General features: G+C 37.8%; 1 long non-coding RNA gene and 1 other non-coding gene across 2 annotated transcripts; both read right to left on the reverse strand.

Annotated features, from left to right (window-relative positions):
• Positions 1-18,145: 18,145 nt before the first annotated feature.
• LOC141625118 (small nucleolar RNA R71) lies at positions 18,146-18,252 on the reverse strand. The gene has a single exon (XR_012534914.1). It is a non-coding gene; the product is annotated as a small nucleolar RNA R71 (small nucleolar RNA).
• A 1,615-nt stretch (positions 18,253-19,867) lies between these two features.
• On the reverse strand, positions 19,868-22,335 carry LOC141621440 (uncharacterized). The gene is made up of 3 exons (XR_012532329.1): positions 22,251-22,335; positions 22,066-22,138; positions 19,868-20,152 (listed from the first exon to the last, which is right to left on the reverse strand). It is a non-coding gene; the product is annotated as an uncharacterized LOC141621440 (long non-coding RNA).
• Positions 22,336-26,111: the final 3,776 nt, after the last annotated feature.

Consider the following 26,111-nt stretch of genomic DNA (forward strand, 5'->3'; position numbering starts at 1 on the left):
TTAAATCCAAATGGGTTGCTGAGACAATATTAAACCCCATTGAAGTGAACTAGATTAACATAGTATTCGCCCCTGGTTACTTAAAGGAGGTGACGTCTCAAAGTGACTAGAGTGTGATGCGATTGATGGCAAGTTCAAGTGCCATAGAGTCATATGGGATGACTAGTCGATAACATAGACGGACTGTATGGGACGCTCTGTCGGGCAGTGACCGCTTATAGATTTCTAGTAATTCATAAAGCCTGGTCGTGGCAAGAGCTACTATAGTATTCTTATGAGTCAATTCTTTTGACTAGAGATTATTCGCCCAAGTTGGCACAAATTTCTGAATGGCTTTGATATATACTCTACGACTGTCGTAACTGAAGTCAAAAGAGTAGATTTTGGGTTATGATGAATTGTGGCTATACGAAGGGAATAGTGCGATAGGAATTGTCCACCCCCTTGTCAGGGTTATTCGAAATCTCAAGGCCACTCGAGGAGCAGTGAACTAAAAATGCGTGACCATGCTCGGAAGGTATCTACGGTAGATAATTTCGGTCAGACAGTTACTCTCCAGATCGAGGAAACCACTCAAGATATGATCAAATGTAAGTACGACCTGCAAGACACATTGCATTAAGTGGGAGATTGTAATAGGACAAGAGAATTGGTGAAGCACACTTGTCTCGGACAAGTGGGAGATTGTTGGAGTATGTGTCCTCAACAATAGTGAGATCACATGTTTAAATCTCAAGTTAAGAATACGAAAGGGATGATTCATTTAAATAGTCAACTGATCAACATTAATCGGTAACGATTGTCTTGCTAGAGTTTGACGTTACTGTCGTAGGACGGTGGTGGTCAGTTGATTCCTTAAGGTCACACCTAAAGGATGATGCCCTTATCACTAAAGTTAATTAGTTGTATTTTGATACAAGTTAATTAATTCCTTAAATAAGAACAATTTATATTTTGAAAGGAAATATGTATTTTATTGTAATTCGATTAAATAAGATTCGATTTAGTGGATTAATATATTAATATATTAATTTACTAAATTATGTTGAGGTTTTATAAATATTTCGAGGTAGAAGTAATTAGTTATTTACATTTGCAAGAGGTTGTAAATTTAACTAACTAGCTATTATGGGGACCCATTATATGTTGATATAATGGTAAAATATTACTCAATAAGTTGTGTGAATATATGTTTATTAATTTGTCACATAATTGTTGTATGATCAAATTAATATTTAATTATGTAAGATAATTAAACATCAGACTTATAAGCATTTGTGGGACAAATATTATAAGACAAAAATCGACCCATATAGGCACATGTGTACCGTCCAAAGTATGTAGATGGTTAAGTTTTTGGTTTTGTCATTTTGTTGTTGGAAAGATGCTCCAAGAACTTATGACACACTTTAATCATAGCCTACTAAAAGTGTATTTGCATAAGTTAAAAGAAAAAGACTACAAATATCTTATGGGAGGGCATTTGGACGGTATAGGCAAGGTAGAGGAGAATATTGTTCTTCTCATTTTTACTCTACCACACACATGCAAAAAACCTCTCTCTCATATTTTGTTTTTCCTTTCTCTAAAACTTGAGAAGTTTAATCTAAATTGTTCTATAAGACTACAAATATTATTAGTGTAATATATGAGTATTAGTAGTCATTTTTAAGGGAGACTACTAAATAAATATCTAACTAATATTATTTAGTAGTGATAAGGGCAAATCTTGGGTGCAATGAAAAGGAGGGCTCCTAATATAGAGTCTTGGAGGATCATCCTAATACTCATCATAGCTCAAGAACAAGTGAAGGTAGGAGTCCTTACTTGTGCCCAAAATCCGAAAATAACAATGTAAGAATCATTGTTTTCTCACTCCATACCTTATTTAGTTATGCAAGCACTAGATCTAAAGAAGTCTAATTAATATGTTAATTTGTTCATCATTAGTGGAGTCTAATAATAGGTATATTAACCTAAAATATACCGCATATGGACCATCCCACTTAGATCGAGAGGTTTATTTACCAACTGGTTTGTGAGAGATGATGATTGGCCTTCGTACCGCAAGTACCATGTCTCCTATTTGGAAATAATGAGAACGCACTTTTTTGTTGAATGTGCGTGACTACCTCGCTTGATAGCATTGAAGTTTTTTTTGAGCCTCTAGTCTTTTTTCATCGAGAGCCTCTAACTCTGCTAAACGCAACTTGTCATTGCCACATAAGGGGCAGCTATGCTTGGACGAGACGTAAGCTTTGGAACCCGGCAAGTCGAGATGGATCCAATCAAAGGCTCGTCATCCGTGAGTCCCTCCTGAATAGCGATGCGCAAGGAAGGGATCTGCAACTCCAAAGGCAACACGGCCCTCAACTCCATACACCAACGCGTACGGGGTTGCTTGAGTAGGTGTTTTGTATGTGGTACGATACGCCCACAATGCCTCACCAATTCTTTTATGCCATTCTCGCTTTGACTTTGCTACTACTTTCTTCATCAAGTTGCAAAGGGTTTTATTGAAGGCTTTAGCCAAGCCATTTGCAGAAGCGTAGTACATTGATGACTTGTATTGTTTGAACTTGAACCTTTCTCCCATACTTGTCATGAGATGGTTCAAGAACTATTTCCCGTTGTCAGTTGTGATGCGCTGAGGTACACCATATCTGTAAATGATATGGGTTCGAATGAAGTCCACAATATTTTCTTTCTTCACTTCCCGTAGTGTGATGGCTTCTGCCCATTTTGAGAATAGTCAGTGGCGACGAGAATATATTCGTGTCCATTTGAGGCCTTTGGAGTAAGAGGTCTCATAACATAAAGCCCCCAAGCTTAAAAGGGCCATGAAGAAACAGTAGGGTGTAACGGCTCCGGCGGTTGGTGTATGAAGTTTGCATAAAACTGACAAGGTTCACACTTTTTTGCGAAGTCCATACAATCTTGCACCATGGTTGGCCACTCGATCATGAAGTTCAGGCCCAGATTGATGAGCGCCAAAAATGCCAGAGTGAGCTTCATGCATTGCTTCAGCAGTTTCGTCTTTGCTTAGACACCTCAACCACTGCCCTGTGAAAGAACATCTGTAGAGCGTCCCTTTATAGTGAATAAATTTTGGAGCACGTCGACGTATCTCTACTTTGTGTCTAGGATCATCAGGTAGTTTTTGGTGGTCCAAGAAATCAATTATAGGTTGATGTCAGTCATCTTCATCAGCTGTGTAGACATAGATCATGTTAGTTGAATCTACGTTTTCTTCTCCTTCAAGCAATGATATTGCCCAATGGTTGCAGAATGGGGCTTGCATATACTCTTCTTTCCTAGTGCCAAAGTGGCTGCAAGATTTGCAAGCGCGTCAGCCAACTTATTGGCACTCCTTTGTACATGACCAATTTTGATCGAGTCAAGTTGATTAAGCAATTGAAAGGACATTTAATGTTAAGGAATTAAGTCTTCCTTTTTCACTTCGTATTCATCAAGGACTTGGTTGACCAACAGCTTTGAGTCTACGTAGATGTCTATATCTCTGACGCCTATTTCGATCGCCATTTGGAGACCAAGTATGAGAGCTTGGTATTCTGCCATATTATTTGTGGACAACTGAGTGAGCGTAAAAACAAGAGAAAATAATGATGAAATACAGGGCAAAAAAATGAGAGAGAAAGTTAGAGAGAGAAAAGCTCTGAAATTCATGACCTAAACTGTCTTCTTCATCTTTTATCAATCATGACGGCGCTAAAATTTTCACAAAATCGTTTCAGTCCATTAAATTCAGCTACTAAAAGTTCCTTAAATACTGTTAAAGCTTCGGTTATACAATCCCCAACTAATGGCGGTTCCAAAGGTTGCAACTTTACTCGTCCTTCATCTTTGGACACTGGTAAACTAGAGCTATCAATGATATTCAAGGTGTGCCAGTTCTGAATTTGAATGAAGGTGAAGCTGCTGTGACGGATGCCTGGTATCTTAGGCAGGGTAGTAAGGATGTCCCAGTTATGAAGACGATCTTAGAGGAGGAGGAAGCTTCTGAATTACTTCAGTTTACAACAGAGGATGTTAAACAAGAGGTAGATTTCTGGAGCCAGTCTGTTATCTGTTACATTCTGGGTTCTCATCCACCTTGGGATATTATTGAAAATTTTGTCTATAATGCTTGGGAAAAATTTGGAATTGATAGGGTTTCTTTCCTTGACAATGGTGTCTTCATAGTAAGGCTTACTAAAAAATCAGGTAAAGAGGCGCTGCTCCATTCTGGTTATTATATGTTTGATAATAAACCCATCATTATTAAACCATGGACCTTGGATATGGAGTTAGTTAAGGAAAAAGTTGCAGTGGTCCCTGTGTGGATCAAGTTATATGGTGTTCCATTGAAATTTTGGGGGAACTGCCTCCCTAAAATTGCTGGTCTTGTTGGTAACTATGTGAAATTAGATGTTGAAACTCATGACAAAGTCAGATTGAGTTATGCTAGGGTTATGGTTGAATTACCTATGGATCAGGAATTGATTGAACAGATTAAATTCTTGGATGAATCTGGTCACTTGGTGTCTGTTAAAGTTGAATATGAGTGGAGGCCTATCTCCTGCACTAGTTGCAATGGAATTGGGCATAATTCTACCCAATGCAGGAAGCCTGATAGGAGGAAGCCTAAATCTAAGGCTCCTTCTGGTCAGGCTCCTACAAAGCAGCAGAAAGTTTGGAGACCTTTGCAGAAAACTCAGAAGGACCCTATTGATGTTGTGACCCCACCCTCTTTGGTTCCAGCAAACTTCCCTCCTTTGGCTAGTATTAGATATATTCCTGCAGTCAAGTCTACCCCAGCAAAGCAGATTATGCGTATGAATAGACAGGATGGGATAGTTGGTGTGAGGTTATCTGGAAGATTTAGCCCTTATACTTTTATGGATGCCTTAAAGAGTAACACTGCTACTCAGGGGGAAGTATTAGAGAGTGGAAAGGATCCCCCTGACCCTCATACTAATGCATAGTTTAAGATTCTGGAATGTTAGGGGTCTAAATGGCCTGAATAAGCAGCGTGTGGTGAAGTGGTTTATGCACAATAATGGGGTGGGTTTATTTGGTTTGCTTGAAACTAAACTGAAACCTGGGAGTCTCCTGAGAAAATATTCCTCTATTTGTGATGGTTGGAGTGTATCCACTAACTGCAGCTAGCATAAAGGTGGAAGAATTTGGGTCATGTGGAAGCCTAGTATGTTTGATATCCAATTTTTGTCCTACAGTGCCCAACATATACATATGCTGATTCAGTCCCAAACTGATAATAAGATATTTTATCTTACTATTATTTATGCTCATAATGGTTTAAATGAAAGAATTGAATTATGGGAGTTTTTGAAGAAGTTTTCTGAGGATTGTACTACCCCTTGGATATGGCTTGGTGATTTTAATACTGTCCTCAGTCCTGTTGAGAGACTGGGTGGGAACACCTCTGATGCTGAGATGGAGCATTTCCAAGACTGTGTATCCATCTGTTGTATGGAGGATTTGCCTGCTACTGGTGCTCTTTTTACTTGGTCTAATAAGCAGGCCCCCCAGGATAGGGTGTATAGTAGGCTTGATCGTGCTATGGGTAATCAGGAATGGTTTGATCAATTTGATGACAGTGTTGCTCATTTCCATCCTGAGGGACTTTTTGATCACTGTCCATGTACTATTATGGACAGGAATGCTGAGATTGTTGGAAGGAAAAGCTTCAAATATTTTAACATGTGGGGGACTGCCCCAAATTTTAACACTGTTGTTGCTGGTAGTTGGTCACAACACTATCAGGGTACAAAAATGTTTGGAGTTATAAAGAAGCTTAAAGCTCTGAAGCCTATCCTTAAATCCCTTAATAAGGAATGCTTTTCAGATATTGAGAACAACACAATCATTGCTAGTCTTGCACTGGAAAACATTCAGAAGGCCCTCAGTGATAATCCTAGTGATACTGATCTTCTGCAACAAGAACTGGATTTAGCACATGATCTTAAGAACCTTATTGCTGCTAGAGATAGTTTCCTAATTCAGAAGGCCAAGGTGCAATGGTCTCTGGAGGGGGATCTTAACACTTCTTACTTTCACCATTCTATCAAGAAAAGAGTAATGATGAACAAGATTTTTCAAATTGAAGATAAGGATGGTAGTCCTTGTACTGATGGGGATGCAATACAGAGTGCTTTCTTGACTTACTATCAGGAGCTCTTGGGTTCTTAGAAGACTACTGATATTGTTAATTCTAATGTGGTTAGAAAGGGGGTTTGTTGTTCAGAAGCACACTGTCTCCTCCTTACTAGACATGTCACTGCTGAGGAGGTAAAGAATTGTCTATTTAGTATTCCTCCCAGTAAATCCCATGGCCCTGATGGATACACTAGTCAGTTTTACAGGGATGCCTGGGATATTGTGGGTCCTGAAATCTGTGGGGCTGTTCTTAATTTTTTTGAAACTGGCAAGCTTTTGACCCAAATCAATGCTATTGTTATCACTTTAATTCCCAAAGTTGATAGACCTATTAGTGTGAAGCACTATAGGCCTATATCTTGTTGCAATGTTATTTACAAAGTCATCTCCAAACTTATCTGTTCAAGATTGGCTCCTGTTTTGCCTGATCTTATCTGCAAGACTCAGGGAGCTTTTGTTAAAGGTAGAAGCATCCTAGAAAATATTTTGATCTGCCAAGATCTTATCAGACCGTATCATAGAGGCAAAGCTTCTCCTCATTTTCTTTTTAAACTTGACCTCTAGAAAGCTTATGACTCCATTGAATGGGTGTTTGTTGATCAGATGCTGGAGGCTCTTCAATTTCCTGATAAGTTTAGGAGGATGGTAATGATTTGTATTTCTACTCCTACCTATACCCTTAATCTGAATGGTGCTCATTTTGGTTATTTTAAGGGTAGGAGAGGCCTTAGAAAGGGAGACCCCATTTCTCCCCTTATTTTCTGTATTTGCATGGAGTACCTATCTAGACTAATGGAGTTTGCTACTAGAAAGTGGTATTTCAGGTTCCACCCTTTGTGTAAGAGCCTAAGGTTGACTCATTTGCTCTTTGCTGATGACCTCTTAATGTTCAGCAAAGGGGATGTGCAATCCATTATGCTCATCCTTAGACTTCTTGCTACATTCTCTGCTTCCTCTGGCCTCAAAGTTAATGCTTCTAAGTCAGAGGTGGTCTTCAATGGGGTGCCTGATGTTTTGAAACAGGATATCACTCAGGTTTCAGGGTTCCAGGAGGGTAAGCTGCCGTTTAAATATTTTGGTATACCTATTCAACCTGGTAGGTTAACCAGAGCTGACTGCAATATCCTTCTGGAGAAGATTGTGTCCAAAATTAGAGGCATAGGGGCTAAAAAACTGAGTTATGCTGGTAGATTAGTCCTCATCAACTCTGTTTTAAATACCTTACACAATTATTGGGCATCCATTTTCTTAATTCCTAAGGGTGTGATTAAGAGAATTGAAAGCATTTGTAGGAATTACTTATGGTGTGGGGGGACTGAATATAACAGGGCACCTCTGGTTGCTTGGCATAATGTCTGTTGTAGTAAGAAAGAAGGTGGTCTGGGTATTAAAGATGCTGGGGTGTGGAACATAGCTAGTGTGGGGAAGTTAGTAAACTGGTTATATACAAAAGCAGATAGACTTTAGGTACTTTGGATTGACCATATCTATATGAAAGGTGCTGACTGGTCTACCTATCATCCTCCTCTTGATTCTAATTGGAACTGGAGGAATATATGTAGGGTAAAGGAGTGTTTGGCTAGTGGATTTCAGGGTAATTCCTGGATTGCCTCTCCTGGTGACTATTCTATTAAGGCTGGATATCATTGGTTACAGGGAGGACACCCACCTGTTCAATGGTATAATGATCTCTGGGACTCTTGGATTATTCCAAAACATGCTTTTGTTGGTTGGCTTATTCATAGACAGGCTCTGAATACGAGATCTAAACTGTTTAAGCTTGGAATGTGTACTACTGATAGATGTGTTCTTTGTGAAATGGGGGAGGAAACACATGACCATCTGTTTTGGGATTGTGATTATTCCTCTAGGATAATTCTGGGTTTGGAACAATGGCTGCAGCTGAAGCTCAATGGTAGCTCTTCTTCTTATTCTAAGCTGCAAAGGAGAGTATGCAGTGTAGTCAAAATGGCTACCTGGTATGCTATTTGGATGGAAAGAAATTCTGGTAGACTGGATTGTGTTATTAGACGGCCTGAAGTTCTGATTTCAATGATTCAACATCAAGTGCATGGCAGATTAGTGAAGCATTTATGTAATAACTCTATGCCTAGTGATTGTAGTTGGCTAAGTATGATTAATGTTCGGTGTCCTTTTTGTACTTCGCTTAGATTTTGAGAATTCCCAAGTAAGTTGAAAATGTTGTAATTGGTTTATGATTTTAATACAAAATCTCACATTTCACCAAAAAAAAAACTAAGTGAGCGTAAAGGCATAGGGCATGAGATGATTTTGTGGAGTTACGAATACAACTCCAACTCCAGCTCAATCTTGCCTTGCAACACCGTCAAAGTAAATCTGCCATGGAGGTAGAACGTCCACGTAGAAGATTTCTTCTCATGGGACGTCATCTGAAATTTCCCACTCTGCTGGCACTGGATGATCAACAAAGAAATCGGCGATAGCTTGACCTTTCACAGTCTTTAAAGGCACGAACACCAAGTCGTATTGCTTCTTAAGTAAGACTGCCCATTTCGCAAGTCTTCTAGATAAGACTGGTCTTGAGAGTATGTACTTGATTGGGTCAGCCTTCGAGACCACATGTATTATACGTGCCTGCATGTAGTGCCTCAGCTTCTGAATGGCGAACACCAATGCAAGACATATTTTTTCTATAGGAGAGTAATTTAACTCAGCTCCAACCAAGGTACGACTCAAGTAGTAGAGTGCCTTCTCCTTGCAGTCTTCAATCTCTTGTAAAATATAAAATTTTGATACCTGCAATAATAAATAAAGAGGCACAAAAATAATACAGAAAACAAGAGTTTTATTATTGAAAGATTAAAGGTTACAATTTCCGTAACTCTCTTGATTCCATCTCTGAGGGGTTTAGGGTTTTGATAGTGCTACGAGGGTCTTATCGAGTTAATCTCGTAGGGAGATGATGATGGGGTCTTTTATGTGACTTATTTCATCCTACCTACAATTTGGTAATAGGAGGATGGGGTCGTTTATTTGACTTAATCCATCTGCTATCTTCTAAACCTTAAACAAGAGATCGATATTTATAGTGAAGTAGCTTGGAGGGCAAGACGATATAATCTAAAATACCCTAAGATATTATCACAATATTTTATTGATAATTATCTCTATATGATTAAGATACAATAAAATAAATAGATACCAAAATATAAAATTTTGGTGTCTACAAATGCCCCATCGAGACTAGTTGTAGAGATTTGATGTCGGTAGCAACTTGGCCTAGAACGGCCTCTTCTGCTAAATTTGATCCTTCAGAATGGAGATGAAGAGCGAAAATCGTCCCACCAAGGGTGCCAATTTGTAAACTATAAAATTTCAATACCTGCAATAATAAATAAAGAGGCACAAAAATAATACGGAAAACAAGAGTTTTATTATTGAAAGATTGAAGGTTACAATTTTCGTAACACTTTTGATTCCATCTCTAAGGGGTTTAAGGTTTTGATAGTGCTACGAGGGTCTTATCGACTTAATCTCGTAGGGAGATGATGATGATGGGGTTTTTTGTGTGACTTATTCCATCCTACCTACAATTTGGTAGTACGAGGATGGGGTCGTTTATTTGACTTAATCCATCTGCTCTCTTCTAAACCCTAAACAAGAGATCGATATTTATAGTGAAGTAGCTTAGAGGGCAAGACGATATAATCTAAAATATCCTAATTCCTAAGATATTATCAAAATATTTTATTGATAATTATCTCTATATGATTAAGAGACAATAAAATAAATAGATACCAAAATATAAAATTTAGGTGTCTACAGTTCCATTGTAAGGAGTCAAAGGCTTTCTTAATGTCAACCTTTATCAGGCATCTGGGAGAGATGAACTTTTTATTATACCTTTTAACCAAAGCATGAGATAACAATATGTTTTCATGAATGCTCCTACCTTTAACAAAGGCAGCCCGTTCCTCCCTAACTATACCAGGCAGCACTTTTTGCAGTCTGTTTGCTAAAATCTTACTAGCAGTTTTATAGAAAACTGTGCAACAGGAAATAGGCCTAAAATCCATTACAATGCTTGGAGTTTCTTTTTTGGGAATAAGAGAAATAATAGTTGAATTAGCTTGCTTTGTCATTTTACCTTTCCTGAAGAAACTTTGAATTTCTTTATAAATATCTCCTTCACTGATACTTCAAGCTGATTTAAAAAACCCAGCAAAGAACTCATCAATACCAGGACTGCTATTTGAATCCATACTGAAAACTGTTCCTCTAATTTCCTCAGTTGAAATAAGCTAAGTATGACCTATTTTATCGTCATCAGTAACTCAGGGCCACTTGGGACATTATCAAATCCAGTAGTAACAGTTTCTAACCCTAACAGTTCCTGATAATAATCCTAAAATGCCAAACCAACTTTGTTTACACCTTGTTGAATAACTCTGTTTTTATCTTTGATGGCCCCAATAACCTGCTGATGCTGCCTTTCAAGAATTTTTGCAAAAAAAATACTTAGTTCCACTGTCAGAAAGCTGGGCATTTCTGAGTTTAGCTCTTTGTTGCAGGATATTAAGCTCAACATTTTTAAATTTACTATACTCATGCAGCCAGGTTTTCTCTTCCTGAATTAAGACTGAAGAAAAAGGATCAAGTTGTAGTTGCATTTGACAATGAGTCAGATGAACTTTAGCTTCCTTAACCCTGGAGTAAATATTACTAAACTCCTGACCATGCAACTTAGAAAGAGCATGTTTCACAGATTTGAACTTCTCAAAAAAACAGAACATAGGACTCCCTACTCTAGAGGTATTCTAAACAGATTGAACAGTTGAAAGGTAGTCAAGATGCTCAACCCAACTATTGAAGAAACTCAATCTTTTTAAGGCCCTTCTATCCTCAGAAATTTTAACTAGCACTAGTGAATGATCAGAAATGCCTGCCTTATGGAAAATTACATGAGAAGTAGGGAAGAAAGACAACCAAGCTGAATTGACAAGAACCCTATCCAGTTTTTACCACACTCTAGCATCAGGCTCTTGCTTATTTGTCCAAGTCATATCACAACCTGAGCTGGTCAGGTCATCAAGCTGACAGTCAGAAATACAAGAATTAAAAGCCAACATATCCTGTAACAGAGGTGGATTAGGACTAAGCTTCTCCTCAAGGATTCTAACCACATTGAAATCTCCTAAAATCATCCAAGGACTAGTTGGAGCAAGAGATCTTAGAGAGTCCCAAAGCTCTTCTCTCCTACCAGCATCATTACTCTCATAGACAAAAATGGCACTAAAATCCTTATTAGTCACAAAGTGATGGACTCTACAGCTAATAACTTGAGCCTCAATGATTTTTTGGCTTATGGATACAGTCTGGGTTTTAAACAAAATCCAAATCCTTTCATTGTGATGTCTTTCATAATTGCAAAAATTACCCCAATTACCAAAAATATTTTTAAGAATTCTAGATGCCTTAGACTGCTTAACTCTTGTTTCCAAAACAGCTAGTAAATCCAATTTATTTTCCCACATATAAGTCTTCACTTCACTATGCTTAAGAGGGTTATTAAAACCTCTCACATTCCAAGCAGCAACTTTCATTGAATTTTAACAGGAGGAACAACTACTTCCTGAGAATCCACTATGATCACTTTAGAACATCCTGAGTGCATTTCAGCAGAAACCACTAAAGAGTTAGGATCTTGCTCAAGAACTCTCTAGCCAAGTTCTGAGCCTACGTTCCCTTGAGAGTCTCCCTCCTCCTCAGGGTTAACCACTTAGGTACCACCTAGTTCATCACCCTGATCTTCCAAATCCTGGCCTCCATCCAAAACCTCCTGATCCAGAGGAGAGAATTTGTTCTGAGAAAGAAGAACCGAAGTAGGATCCAAAATAACTGCAGATTGAGGAGACTTCTTTTTAAGCTTCTGAGCAGAAGCCGTAGAGCATCCTGAGTGCTTTTACTGGATCACCTGTTGGCGAATCTCCTTCCTTAGAAAATGATCTCTTACCTTGCCTATTTGCCTGAGTCTACATTCCTTTTCAAAGGAGAAGAGACAACTAAAGGATCCCCGGAGGTACCACCTAGCTCCTTTGAATATTGCCCGGGAAACTGAGTAGATATCAGTGGGCCTTAATGATAAGTCTCATAAACATTAGTGACAACTACAGAGTAGCTGGTCTCAACAACAGGATCTTGTCCCTTTTTCAGAGCTAACTGGTCTCTAGCCTTCTCCCATTTACAGGTCTGAATAGTATGAGCTAACTTCCCACACCCCTGACAAAAGTAAGGGTACCATTCATAGACAACTTTCTGAGTCACCTGACCAAGATAAGGAATATTAAGAACCACCTGATCTGGAATTGTTTTTGAGACATCCATTCCAATCAAAACCGTTGCAAAAGAGAGTTTTGACTTAGTAGTGGTGGTTGGGTCAGTAAATAAAGGTCTACCTAGCTTGCTTGCAATTTTACTAAGCACCATATCAGACCATAAAAAGGGATCTAGTCCTGGAAAGAGAACCCCGACTGGAACCTAAGCTATATTTTCCATTTCACAGAAAAAAAGAGGGGTCCATTGTTTCAAGACCAAGGAATTTGCCCCAATTTTCCACGGCTCCTACTTAAGGACATTGTGCATCTCTTACTGATTGGAAAAGCTAAAAGAAAACCACCCCTTCCTGTAGTATTGCACAATAGAAGAAACAATTTTACCCCAAAACTTTGAAACAAACCCTTGAACCACTGCAATAGTTGGTTTAGAACCCACACCATGACCCATCAGAGTATTTTCCCAAAACATCAATTCTTGAACAAAATCTTGCTCCTCTAGATCAATTGTCTCAGAATTCATACTACCCTCACAGAAAAACAAATTCATACCCTGTTGTTTTTTATTATCCACAACAGATCCCCAATTTTTAGGTTTTGTTTTTGGAACATCAGAATTAACCACATTATTAACAACTGTATGAGCCTCAGTAACAGAATCAGTTGGCTGAATAACGGTATTATCAATAAGTATAGTATGAGGAATAACAGTCGAATCTACAACAGATACCGAATTATTCAACAGAAACCAAAACATCGCTATGTGGAACAACAACTTCAAATTGCGAGAAGGTATACTTGTAAATACACTATTATTAACAGGAGAAACTTTAGAAGAAGTGTTCGAAGCTTTACCAGCTACATTAATGGCGGGAATAATGAGATCATTCACCGTCCCCGATTTTCGCGCCTGGGTTGAAACATTCTCCACAGATTCCCTATCATTTTCCCCATTTGTGACATCCACAAAGACCTTATCCACCGAAGAAGCCATTGCCGACTTTTATTTTGCAATCCGAGCTCTAGTTCGCACCATGAAAATGAAGTTTTAAGCAAAAAAACAGAGTAAAAAAGAGCGTTTTCGTGAAAAGGCAGAAAAAATTTAGAGAGAGAAAAAAAAGAAAAAAATGTCGGTGGTATATGACTCGATTAAGTTTTATTTAGTCATTTTAGAATAAAATAGAATATTAGTTACTTTATATTAATTTGTGTCAATTTATGCTACTTTTCGGAATTTTGGAATTTGTTCTAACATTTTTGTCATATAGGTACCAAGTTACTTGAGAACAAGTAAATAAGATGGGTTGAGACGAACTTAAATATTGAGTCAAGTGAGAAAATTCAAGCCATGAAACCATCCTTAAACTCCATGCCCTTTGTCCCACTTTAAAGACAATCGTTGACTTAAGCAAATCACAAACACCATGCCATCTTCATTTCAATTAAACATCAAGCATCCACCTCGATATCGTCGCACCTCAAACCAAGCCCACCATGGCAGCCAACAATCAGAGCAGCTACCATGGCTCGCCCTTTCTCCACCGATCAGCTCCTCCACCCACAATCAATCAACCACCGAGTAATTAGCTCACCTCAATGCCGAGTTTGAATCAACACCACCTCTACCCTCCTACTCAGCTACCGTTCAAAGCACCATGGCAACCCCATCAGCTCCGGCGTCAACAACCGGGCAACGCCATCGCCACCACCATTTTCCACGAAGCAAGGAACCAACGCATAAGATTTCATTCTTCCTCTGCCGGAATCACCTTGTTTCAACCTCCAAAGTTCCAGAAACCTCCCTGCCGGTAAAACCATCGGCGGCCAACTAACCGGCTGGCGACACGCAACGAAATCAATTGTTCTCTTAGCCGCCCCACCGGCTGCCTCCCTCATCACCGGCTCCCACCAATATCAATTCCATCATCTTATTTCCAGAAGCTTCTCTGTCGGTTGCCTCACCGACCGCCGGTGGACCGGCAAAAGTCCTCTTGTGCTGCGTTTTGTTTGTTTGACTTTTCTTTGTTTTTGTTTTTGTTCAACTCGTATAAAAAAAATAGGGATATTCTCTCGTGTACTCCTGAACTTTTTCGTTTTCTATGGTATACCCCTCGTTTTTCACAAAAAAACTTTGACCGACAATAATTCTCTATTGCGAGTTTAGAAAACGGTAATTTTTTTTTCCAAACCAATTATCTCGTCAAGGCCTTCAATTTGAAAAAAAAAATTCGCCGCTTTTTGAACTCTTAGCCGGTAGTTATGGTTGGTCAAACATTTTTCAACGAACAAACTTTGACCGACCATAATTCTCGACTACGAGTTGAGACGTCGGTGAATTTTTTTTCAAACGGAAGACCTCTTAAAGACGGTCAATTTGGGAAAAAAGTTTATTATATTCTGAACTTGTAGTCAAGGGTTATTGCTGGTCAAAGTTTTTTTGCATGAAAAGAGGGGTATATCATAGAAAATCAAAAAGTTGAGGGGTACACGAGAGAATATCCCAAAAAAATATCTCCTCCCCCTTTTTGTTTTATACATCGTGTCATTTGTAGGAGGGTGTACGAGATTATTATTATTATTATTATTATTATTATTATTATTATTATTATTATTATTATTATTATTATTATTATTATTATTATTATTATTATTATTATTATTATTATTATTATTATTATTATTATTATTATTATTATTATTATTATTATTATTATTATTATTATTATTATTATTATTATTATTATTATTATTATTATTATTATTATTATTATTATTATTATTATTATTATTATTATTATTATTATTATTATTATTATTATTATTATTATTATTATTGAGGATAAAAAAAACATGGACTCGCTCATTTTTTTTATTCTAGTCTCTTATTCTCACACACAAAAATCCTAGTTAATTTATTTTTCCTCTCTTAATTTTCCTTTAATAAAAATTGTAATCTTTCTTTAATATTAGTTTAATTACTCTTTAGTTTACGGAATCCATTTTTGAAATAATGTTCAAAAATAAAATATTTGTCGTTTTGGGTCGATTTTGAAAATATTTGTCAAAATGGTGTCCACGTAGGTTCGGGATTTCTGGACCTAAAACACGCCACTACCAATGGCGTGTTTATAATGAGTACGAAAAGAAACTTCATTAAAAAATGGACTAAAACAAATACGCCATTGGGAATGGCGGGTTTCGGAGGGGAAACACGCCACCCCTAATAGCGTGTCTTATGTAATTTTTTTTTTCTTTTTTTTTTTTAAAGTTCAGTCAGTTGAGGAAAAATTTGTTGTAAAGACTGTAGATACCTCATTTCTGCACCTCTCGCAAACCACCCGGTGATGATTGGGCCGCATGTTTGGTACGCGGAACGATTTGTGACAGTTCGTAAGTTCATCGTTGATAAGTGCATATTTTATATACTTTAATCCCCTATATTAGCTTCGTTTTATTTGTTAATTAGCACTTATCATAGTGTCATAAGCTAATATTTGTTGTTCTAGTGTATTTGCTTGTCTTAACATGTTTTTGTACGAATCTAAGCATTTATAGGCTTTTTCCTATCATTTTATACACTAAGTTCATTAAGCTAAACAAGATCAAGTGTTGGACTAAGCATGGAGCATTGGATTGGGTTTTGCATGGAGAAATTGATGGATTAATATGTATAATGCAAATGATGACAACAATCAAAGTCAAAGCCCAATGTTCAAATCCAAGTCAAGGTGGAAAGCATAAGATTCCAACATGCTTAGGATGCTTTTTGGGAGCTCTAAAGATCATAGATGGAGCATTTACCCGGGTGCATTAAGGGTCATTAATCACGCTCTTACGATTCCTCAAGCAATTAAGTGAGGGATTAAGAGAAAATACCCGGAAACACACGACCCCGATCGGGGTGGGGTGGCCCTGATCGGGGTTGCATGCCTCTTGGCTTTTACGTTATGCTCTCCTCTCCTATAAATAGGAGAGGTATTCCAAGGCTTTGGGATCCAATTTTTACGTCCCATTTTAGTTCTTCATAGCCTTAAGAATTATATTTTTCTCAATAGTTTTTATATTAGTTTACAAATTAGTTAATCTTGTAGTCCTTAAACATTTGGTTATTATTACATTTCAAGCATTTGGTTCTATTTGTTTCTTCCATACAAGTTATTTCTATTAAGGTATTTCTATTTCCAGTTTACATTTTACATTGCTATTTAGTTTATTATTAATCTCATTTCATTAGCATAATTTCCTTTACATGTTATATCACCTAATTTGTTTAGATCATATTATCATGTTTATCACTTCTCTCAATATAGTTTACAATTTACATCCTATTATGAGTAGCTAAATTTCCTAGTGTAAGGGCTAGGGGAGCCATGCATAAATTTAATATATAAACATGATAAAATAAGTTAATAATAATATTGTTCATATTGCTTCTATCACATGTTTGCATCGTCACGTTTAATCTTTGTTTAAGGCCTTATTCAAATGATTAAGTTTGTTCATTCATTCTATAATTCGAGAGGCACGGAATTGAATTAGACTAAGCATGTATAGTAGGACGACCTAGTCATGGACGAGAGTTTCTCTAGGACCCGATCTATGGTTGATGCTAATATCGTAAGATGGGTATCTTTAAGCCTAAGCAATTGACAATGTTGTTAGTACCATGTTTATCATGATCATATGTTTATCTTTGCATGTGTGACCCGAACCCCTTAGACTCTCTTTTATTATATAATTTACATCATTATTGTTATTAATCACCAAACAATCAAACCAACCCAAATCGTAATCGACCTTGATAAAAATCTACCCATAGCAATTCACGAAGTAATTCCCGTTTCCTTGTGTTCGACCCCTATTGCTACATTAACTTGTTGTCTAGGGTAATTATCTTTGCATAGGTACGCGATAAGCCTATCAAATTTTGGCGCCGTTGCCGGGGACACGGTTTTATTGTTTTTTGAATTGTCGATTTTTATCTTGTTTTCCTTTGTCTTGGGGAACACGTGTTCCTTGAGACCGTTACTTATCATTTTCCTAGAAATTGTTGTCTTATGCCCAGGTCCTCTCGTAGTGGAGAATTGCTTTCACCGGATTCCGAGCCCGAGAAAACCTTTAGGAGAAGATGACGTTTTTGGAAGGAAGTGAAAGAAGCCACTTCTCCCGTACAAGTTGAAAGTGCTAGAAAGTCTTACTTAGACGATCTAGAAGCCCTTGAAGAGGAGGAGGTTTCTTGTTCATCATCTCCACCACCACCACCATCTACTACAAAAAAGATGGTGAAACTTTCCGATCACTCAAAGCCCACCGCGGCCATGCTTCCGGCCGGAATCACAACCACTCAAATCACCGCGCCGGAATTCGAGATCAAGCCGGTTTTCATTAGCCTTGTGGAGAGGAAGCAATTTGGGGGAAGTCCTTTGGAGGATCCCAATTTGCATGTGCAAAACTTTTGTGACTATTGCTCCATGATCCGACAAACGGGCGTCACTCAAGCCCAAATAAGGGAAATACTTTTCCCTTTCTCATTGAAGGACAAAGCCAAGCTTTGGATCAATAGCCTTGACCGCACCGCCATGGGAATCACCAATTGGGAGACATTGGCTCTTGCTTTCTATCAAAAGTTTTTTCCACCGGAGAAAACTCAAACTTTGAGGAGCCAAATCACCGGATTCCGTCAACAAGCTCTTGAGGGCTTATATGAGGCTTGGGAGAGGTACAAAGAGCTTCAAAGGCAATGCGCACATCATGGGCTAGATGATTGGTTTCTAGCAATAACATTCTACAATGGATGTTGTGCCGAGTCGCGAAGGATTCTTGATTCCGCCAACAACGGGCGGTTTGATCAAATTGACACCGACCTTGCTTATGCTACGATCGAATCTATGGCGGTCCATGATGCCTAATATGTCAATTCCCGAGTTGTGCCATCCAAAGGTAAAGAATAATCCTCTAACAACTCCGTTTTGCTAGCTCAAATTGCTTTGCTCCAACAACAATTGGCGGAGAGAGATGTTAAAGATTCCACTCAACAACTCAATGTTGTGTCTTCAACGAGCCAAATCATCGTTTGTGATGGATGTGGAGGTGCGGGTCATTATGCCGCTCATTGCCGAGCCCCCATTGAAGAGGTAAATGCTTTTCAAGCTTTTAGACAAAGTTCATATCCACCGGTTACATTTTCCAACACCTATAACCCGAATTCAAAATTCCATCCGAACTTGTCTTACAATAGCAACAATGTGCTTAACCCTCAACCCCCACCACAACAAAATGCCTATGTTCCTCAACAACAAAAGTATATCCCTCCGCCGGGTTATCAAAATCAACAAAGGCCCCCACAAAACAATTACCAACAAAATCCACCACAAAATAGCCAACAAAACAATCAAGAAGTGGGTAAGCTCGAGGGCATGATCATCCAAATGCAAAGGGAATTGTTGGCTCAAATTCAAAAAAATGATCAAGCTCATAGTGCCGCGGTTAAGATGTTGGAACAACAAGTGGCTCAACTAGCCGCTTCTAGCTCTCAAAGGAAGAATGGTCAACTACCTCCCCAAGGTGAGCAACCACATGAAACTGTTAATTCTATTTCCTTGAGAAGTGGTTCAAGCTATGATGGGCCATCCATGACTTTGGATGATGAGGTGGTTGTTAAAAAGGCTAAGCTTGGGGGAAATGATAAAAAGAAGGTTAGTGAAGAGCCTATTGTTAAAGATCGTGTGCCATTTCCTCATCGATTGTTGATGATAAAGAGGAAGAGCAAGCTTGATGCCAAAGATGTTGGGTCTCCTATGCCAAAAGAAAGTGATGATGTGGTTGTTGAAGAAGTCTCTCCTATTGCTAAGGAGAGTGATGCCGTTTCAAACAAGGTGAGTGCTCCCAATGAGAAAGAGAAAGTGGAAGATGTGGAGGATGCTCCTTCCAAGGAAGTTGTTCAAGTACCATTTCCCCATCGTCTAACAAAGCACAAGCAGGAAGGTAAGTTTGCTAAATTTTTGGAAGTTTGTAAGAATTTGCAAGTCACCATCCCGTTTATGGAATTGCTTACCCAAGTCCCTTCCTATTCAAAGTTTATGAAGGAAATCCTCTCAAAGAAGCGATCCTTCAATGAGGTTGAGACCATTGCTTTCACCGAAGAGTGTAGTGCACTCTTACAAAATAAGTCTACCCCGAAACTTAAGGACCCCGGTAGCTATTCTATTCCTTGCACTATAGGCAAATATACCATTAATAAGGCCCTTTGCGACCTAGGTGCTAGTGTAAGTGTCATGCCCTATTCCCTTTGTGAAAAACTTAACATGGGTGCTTTAAAATGCACAAGTATTACATTGCAAATGGCGGACCGTTCTTTAAAGCGACCTTTTGTGACACCCCTCGATGAGGCATCAAAAGAACTATTAAATCTAAGCGGAAAATAAGGGATTTTTAAAACCTTTAAAGTTTAAAGTGTGAAATCCACCATAAGTGATCAAACGAAAATGAAAAGTAAAATGAATAAGTTTTACAATTAAAAACGAAGTGCGTTGGGGAAAAGATATCCCACGAATAAACACAAGTCTAACGATAGGTGAGTCTAAGCAAACTATAACTAAGGTCCAAGGTTCAACGTTCTCGCTAGCTCACACGTCTTCCCCATAATCTGCATCACAAACCTGTCATTCATGTAAACATGAACGCCACAGTCAGTGGGGAGTAACTCAGGGTTCTCCCAGCCACAATATGTCAAAATGCACATAAGCAAGAACTTAATTAAACATATTGATCATGCATCATACTTGAATAATATGAACAAGGGAATATAAACGATAATCATAATGAGATAGGCACATTGCATTCTTAATGAGATAGGCATGGTACATTATATTAAACATGCATTCAAGGTAACCAAAACATGGATATGAGATTAGGCATCGAATCATATGAAGAAGGTAAACAACGGATCAATTGAATAGAAAATACATGGATGGAAACCAATAGCCATTACTTGAAAACCTCTTAACAACCATAGCACGGGACGTGGCTACTAATGTCACATTCATACTTATGGCTTGCATCTCACCATAAGAACGGATGGAACATCAATCCCGACGATCATATCGCAACTAGGGGCTTGCATCTCACCACTAGTATCCGATAGGACCAAGACTCTCACAAACAATCATATAAGACGTGCACTCTCGTATATAAGAACACGCCAATGACCGTAACAAGCAAGACATTTACAAAGGCTTTGACTCAAAACAAGACAAACCCCTAGACTCCAACCTCCTGGTAGGACGACGATCATAATACGGTCCTAGTCTAAATCTGGCCAGACTCTTGGGATGGACGACACCCGATTCGACATATAATCCCAAATCGTATCCAAGACTCGATCCATGACACCTAGCCGTGCCCCAAGGTCGAGTAACCCCAAGTCGGAACCATGGTACCTAGCCGTACCCCAAAGTCCGAAGAGGCGGAAGGAAGATAGCCCAACTCGGAAACAATGGCACTTAATCGTGACCCAATGTCCGAGGGCAAATAAATAAGGAATGTCGAGTAGTCACACCATGTAAACCGTCACACTCCGGTCACAAATACGAGTAACAACAATAATTCGCATTATCATAACATAAACAAATCCTAAATTGACCATTTACCAATCATAAGAAGGATGCGTAATTAAATAAATGATTAATAGAAGTTATAAGTGAAGAGAAACCATAAGAGAACTCCCAGCCGGGTGGGGACCAAACCCGCGCCATTTATGAGCATTGGAACAAAGAGTAAGAAGCATATGAAGTAAATCGTGCAACATAACGTATAAAAACACTTAACTTAACCAAGTAGATGGTCACTTGATAAGAAAACAACCTTAAAATGAATGTTGTCCACAATGAGTCAAGCTCAAACTTTACAAACATTTAAAATGTCACTTCCCAAAAATTCTGTCAAGGATGAGCTTCGGCTCATTTGCACCAGAATTTAAATAACACCATTATAATGAAGAAATTCAACCAACACACCACCAATTTTACCCAAAGTTGCTTCAACATCATTGTTGGACACATAATCAACCTCCAAGTATCAATTATACAATTAAAAACAAGAATCCACAACATACAACATTCATAAATTACTCCATGTTCATGAATAAGACTTAATAAGGTAAACTCAACATAAAGATTCCATCTTTTTCACTCAAAAGCTTAGATCTCAACATACCCACATACTAAATCACCATTTAAGACATATTTCAAAACAACCATACTACCAACTTCATCATTTATAATATTAATCCAATAAATATCTCATGACATAATTAAACATGTCAACTAAGCATGATTAAGACGGATTTTTCTCTAATTTAACATATGTAAACAACCCATTTAATCCAATTGAACAAACAGGTGACAAAAGACTAGAAATTAGTCAAACAACCATAAGGCGGTCTCAAAAACCAATTTATCCAACAATGAACATGTGAAACATGTAAAGATTCATACTTTAACAAACACAAGAATAAACCACAACATATAAACACATTAAATTGACATAATGTCGAGTAACCCATCACCGTTACCTTTTTGCACTTAAATCAACAAAATACTCGTCTACCTTTCAAGAATCCACTTCCGGGTCAACTAAAACTTCTCCTAAACATAAGAAAACACAAAATAAGACTAAGAATCAAAATTAGAAAAAGGGTACCATGTATAAAACGGCTCGACAGCCCTATATAAGGAGGAAAGTCGGTGTCTTTCTTACCTAGAAAGATGGAGGGCGATGAGAGGAAGAGATAGACGCGAAAATCACTTGATTTGGACAAGAATTGAGCAAGTTATGGTGTTTTAAAGATTTGTAAGAGGAGAGTATGAAAATGGTGTTTGTGTTTGTGGTGGTGTTGCTGAAATTGTGAGGAAGGAGGAGGGGTTAGGGTTTCCTTCATGATTCATATGAGGAGGAAGGAGTAGTATGTGAGCCCATTAGTCAGACTAGGCCCAACATGCAAGATTGAGTCGATATAAACATGAATTTACGTCTCAAGCCCACTACAACTCAAGACGGAGAATATTATTATTATTATCATTATTATCCGACCAAAATATTTATTTTTTATAACTTAAGCTTTAAAAATATAATATTTATAAAAATCATGTTTAATAATGAAATTAATTAAATTAAATAATTTAAAATATAAATAAGACCATAGAATGGTTAATTAAATTATAAATGTCAAAATGGAAAATTCGCGGGTGTTACACCTTTAGGTGTCTTAGAAGATGTACCCGTCAAAGTTGGCAAGTTTTTCATACCCGTTGACTTCCTCATACTTGATATGGCCGAGGACTCACAAACCCCAATTATATTGGGTAGGCCATTTTTACGCACCGCGGGTGCGTTAATTGATGTGAAAAATGGGAGGTTGACGTTTGAAGTGGGTGATGACCGGGTTTCCTTTAGCAAAAACAACACCATTATAAGCCCAATGTTACAAGAGTCTTGTTATTTATTTAGCACTGTGGACTCTTCTCTTGCCTCTACTATGCTTAGATCCTCACTAATGGATCCGTTAGAGGACGATATGGGTGTTGTTTGTTTTGTAGGGACGATGCTAAAGGCACTAATGCTAGGAGTGCCAAGAGGAAAAGGAAAATTTATTTGAACAATTTCAAATGGTTGCGGAATGCGAAGATAGCTATAAAATGGAGCTCGGTTGGTGGCAAGCTCAAGAACCAAACTTGAATCAAATAGCTTCTTACGTCGTGCGGGACGTTAAACCAGCGCTTCTTGGGAGGCAACCCAATCTTTTTATTGCTTTTATTTCTTTTTGTTTTTAATTTTCTGCAATTTATTGTTTTTTTTTTAGATTAGTAATAAAATGTTCTACTTGATGATGTTTCTTTTTGTGATTTTTAGGTGAAAATGAAGGAAGAAGAATTGGAAGAAAATATGGCACGCTTCCCCATGCCACAACCCCGTTCGGGGACGTGGTTTTCGAGAAACGAGAAGGAATTAAAACAAACGCGGAAAAAGTCAAAAAGCCGAAGAGGAGGTCAACCCCGATCGGGGTTGGTGGCCCCGATCGGGGTTGTGGTTCTCTGACTTCCTGGCCTTTGCTTTATACGGGTAGGAAAAAAAAAGATAGATTTCTTTCTATCATTCATGCATACCCGACGGTACTTATTTCCTCCTTTCTTTCTCGTTTCTTCACATTTCTTCACTAAAGATCACAAAGAAACATCTACATTCCCCCGAATTCATGCTAGCTTGGGGGAGATTGGCAAATCGAGTAAGTTTTAATTGCTTTGCATTTTAGTTTAGATCTTGCAACCCATTAACCATAACCTCTAGTTCTTCTTATTTTGTGCTTTGAGCCATTTTTATGGTTTGATTGGGTGATTTGAATAGTTGGCACATTGAGGACAATGTGATGTTTAGCTTGGGGGGAGATATTGCATTTGCATATAGAATAGTTTGCATGTAGTGTAGAAAATTTGAAAATTTTTGAGAGAAATTTTTGCTTTGTGCTTGCTTGTAGCCTACTTTCCTCTTTGCTTATCCTAATAATGGCTTATTGCTAATGATTTATTCTTTCATGTTGGGATATTAGCTACATGGGGATGTCTTGACATAGTAGGTAGGAGATGGACAATGAACCGAATAGGCTTGATCTTGACTTTCGGCAAGCTACAAAATGGTAAGGTAGAGCTTTTTTTTGACCAATGCATCCATATCCGGTCTCTCTTAGGTGAGTGTAGGTCTCCTTATGATGTGTGCTTCATCAAAAGGCACAAGTATGGTTCTCATGTCATCTCTTGGTAAGCATGCATTCATTTGTTATAGCATTTTGGAGCCATTCACATGAATATATTTACCTTCTTGACCCCTTCACAAACATTTTTCCCTAGCTACATTATAACTTGCCTACCTTGTTGAGCTAGTAGCTTGATTGGTCTTGTTTGGGTGCTCAATTGGGATTTGTTTCAAATTTTGAATATCATGTGAGCTTGGTCTTAATGCTCTTGAAAAAGAAACGAGAAACAAGGAAAAAAATGGTGAAAAAGAAAAATAGTGAAAAAAAAAATGAAAATGAAAAGAAAGAAAGAAATGAAAATGAATGAAAATGAAAGAAGAAGTATGCATTGAAAAGGAAAAAGGAGAAGAAAAAAAGATGTGAGAAATTCTCAAGCATTATTCATACATTTTGGAGAGTTTTCTTATGATTTGAATTGCAAAATTGGGTTAGAATTGGGATTGAGCATCCTTTACAATTTGGTTGTTGCTAGCTTGACATTAGCTCCACAATCCATAATTCATTTGTTCCCCCTTCTTACCCATTTTATATTGCCTTCTTCCTACCCATTTGGCTTCTTTATCATGCTTACATTTGATTGTTTTGGCCTACTAGATTTGACGTGTTTACCATATTAGATTGCGGGCACATTGTTATAAGTCGAGGATAGTTGAGTGTTTATTCACAAAATTGTCCTTTCACATAAAAAGAATTCGAGTGCCCCGTGAGAGTCCATAAGTCAAAAGATCATGCAAGAGCTTAAAGGTTCATTCAAAGTTTTCTATGCTACGCCGTCGTGTAAATCTCATCCATGTCTTGCTTTATTCCTTGCCCATGTTGTTTCGGGTTTCTAAATCATTATGCTTAGCTTGTTTGGATATTGCAATTGATGGGATTTGGTTTCTTGCTTGGGGACAAGCAAGGGTTTAGCTTGGGGGAGTTTGATAAGTGCATATTTTATATACTTTCATCCCCTATATTAGCTTCATTTTATTTGTTAATTAGCACTTATCATAGTGTCATAAGCTAATATTTGTTGTTCTAGTGTATTTGTTTGCTTAACATGTTTTTGTAGGAATCTAAGCATTTAGAGGCTTTTTCCTATCATTTTATACACTAAGTTCATTAAGCTAAACAAGATCAAGTGTTGGACTAAGCATGGAGCATTGGATTGGGTTTTGCATGGAGAAATTGATGGATTAATATGTATAATGCAAATGATGACAACAATCAAAGTCAAAGCCCAATGTTCAAATCCAAGTCAAGGTGGAAAGCATAAGATTCCAACATGCTTAGGATGCTTTTTGGGAGCTCTAAAGATCATAGATGGACCATTTACCCGGGTGCATTAAGGGTCATTAATCACGGTCTTAGGATTCCTCAAGCAATTAAGTGAGGAATTAAGAGAAAATACCCGAAAACACACGACCCCGATCGGGGTTGCATGCCACTTGGCTTTTACGTTATGCTCTCCTCTCCTATAAATAGGAGAGGTATTCCAAGGCCTTGGGATCCAATTTTTACGTCCCATTTTAGTTCTTCATAGCCTTAAGCATTATATTTCTCTCAATAGTTTTATATTATTTTACAAATTAGTTAATCTTGTAGTCCTTAAACATTTGGTTATTATTACATTTCAAGCATTTGGTTCTATTTGTTTCTTCCATACAAGTTATTTCTATTAAGGTATTTCTATTTCCAGTTTACATTTTACATTGCTATTTAGTTTATTATTAATCTCATTTCATTAGCATAATTTCCTTTACATGTTATATCACCTAATTTGTTTAGATCATATTATCATGTTTATCACTTCTCTCAATATAGTTTAC

This window comes from Silene latifolia, chromosome X, assembly GCF_048544455.1.
Source record: "Silene latifolia isolate original U9 population chromosome X, ASM4854445v1, whole genome shotgun sequence".
Lineage (NCBI taxonomy): Eukaryota > Viridiplantae > Streptophyta > Magnoliopsida > Caryophyllales > Caryophyllaceae > Silene > Silene latifolia.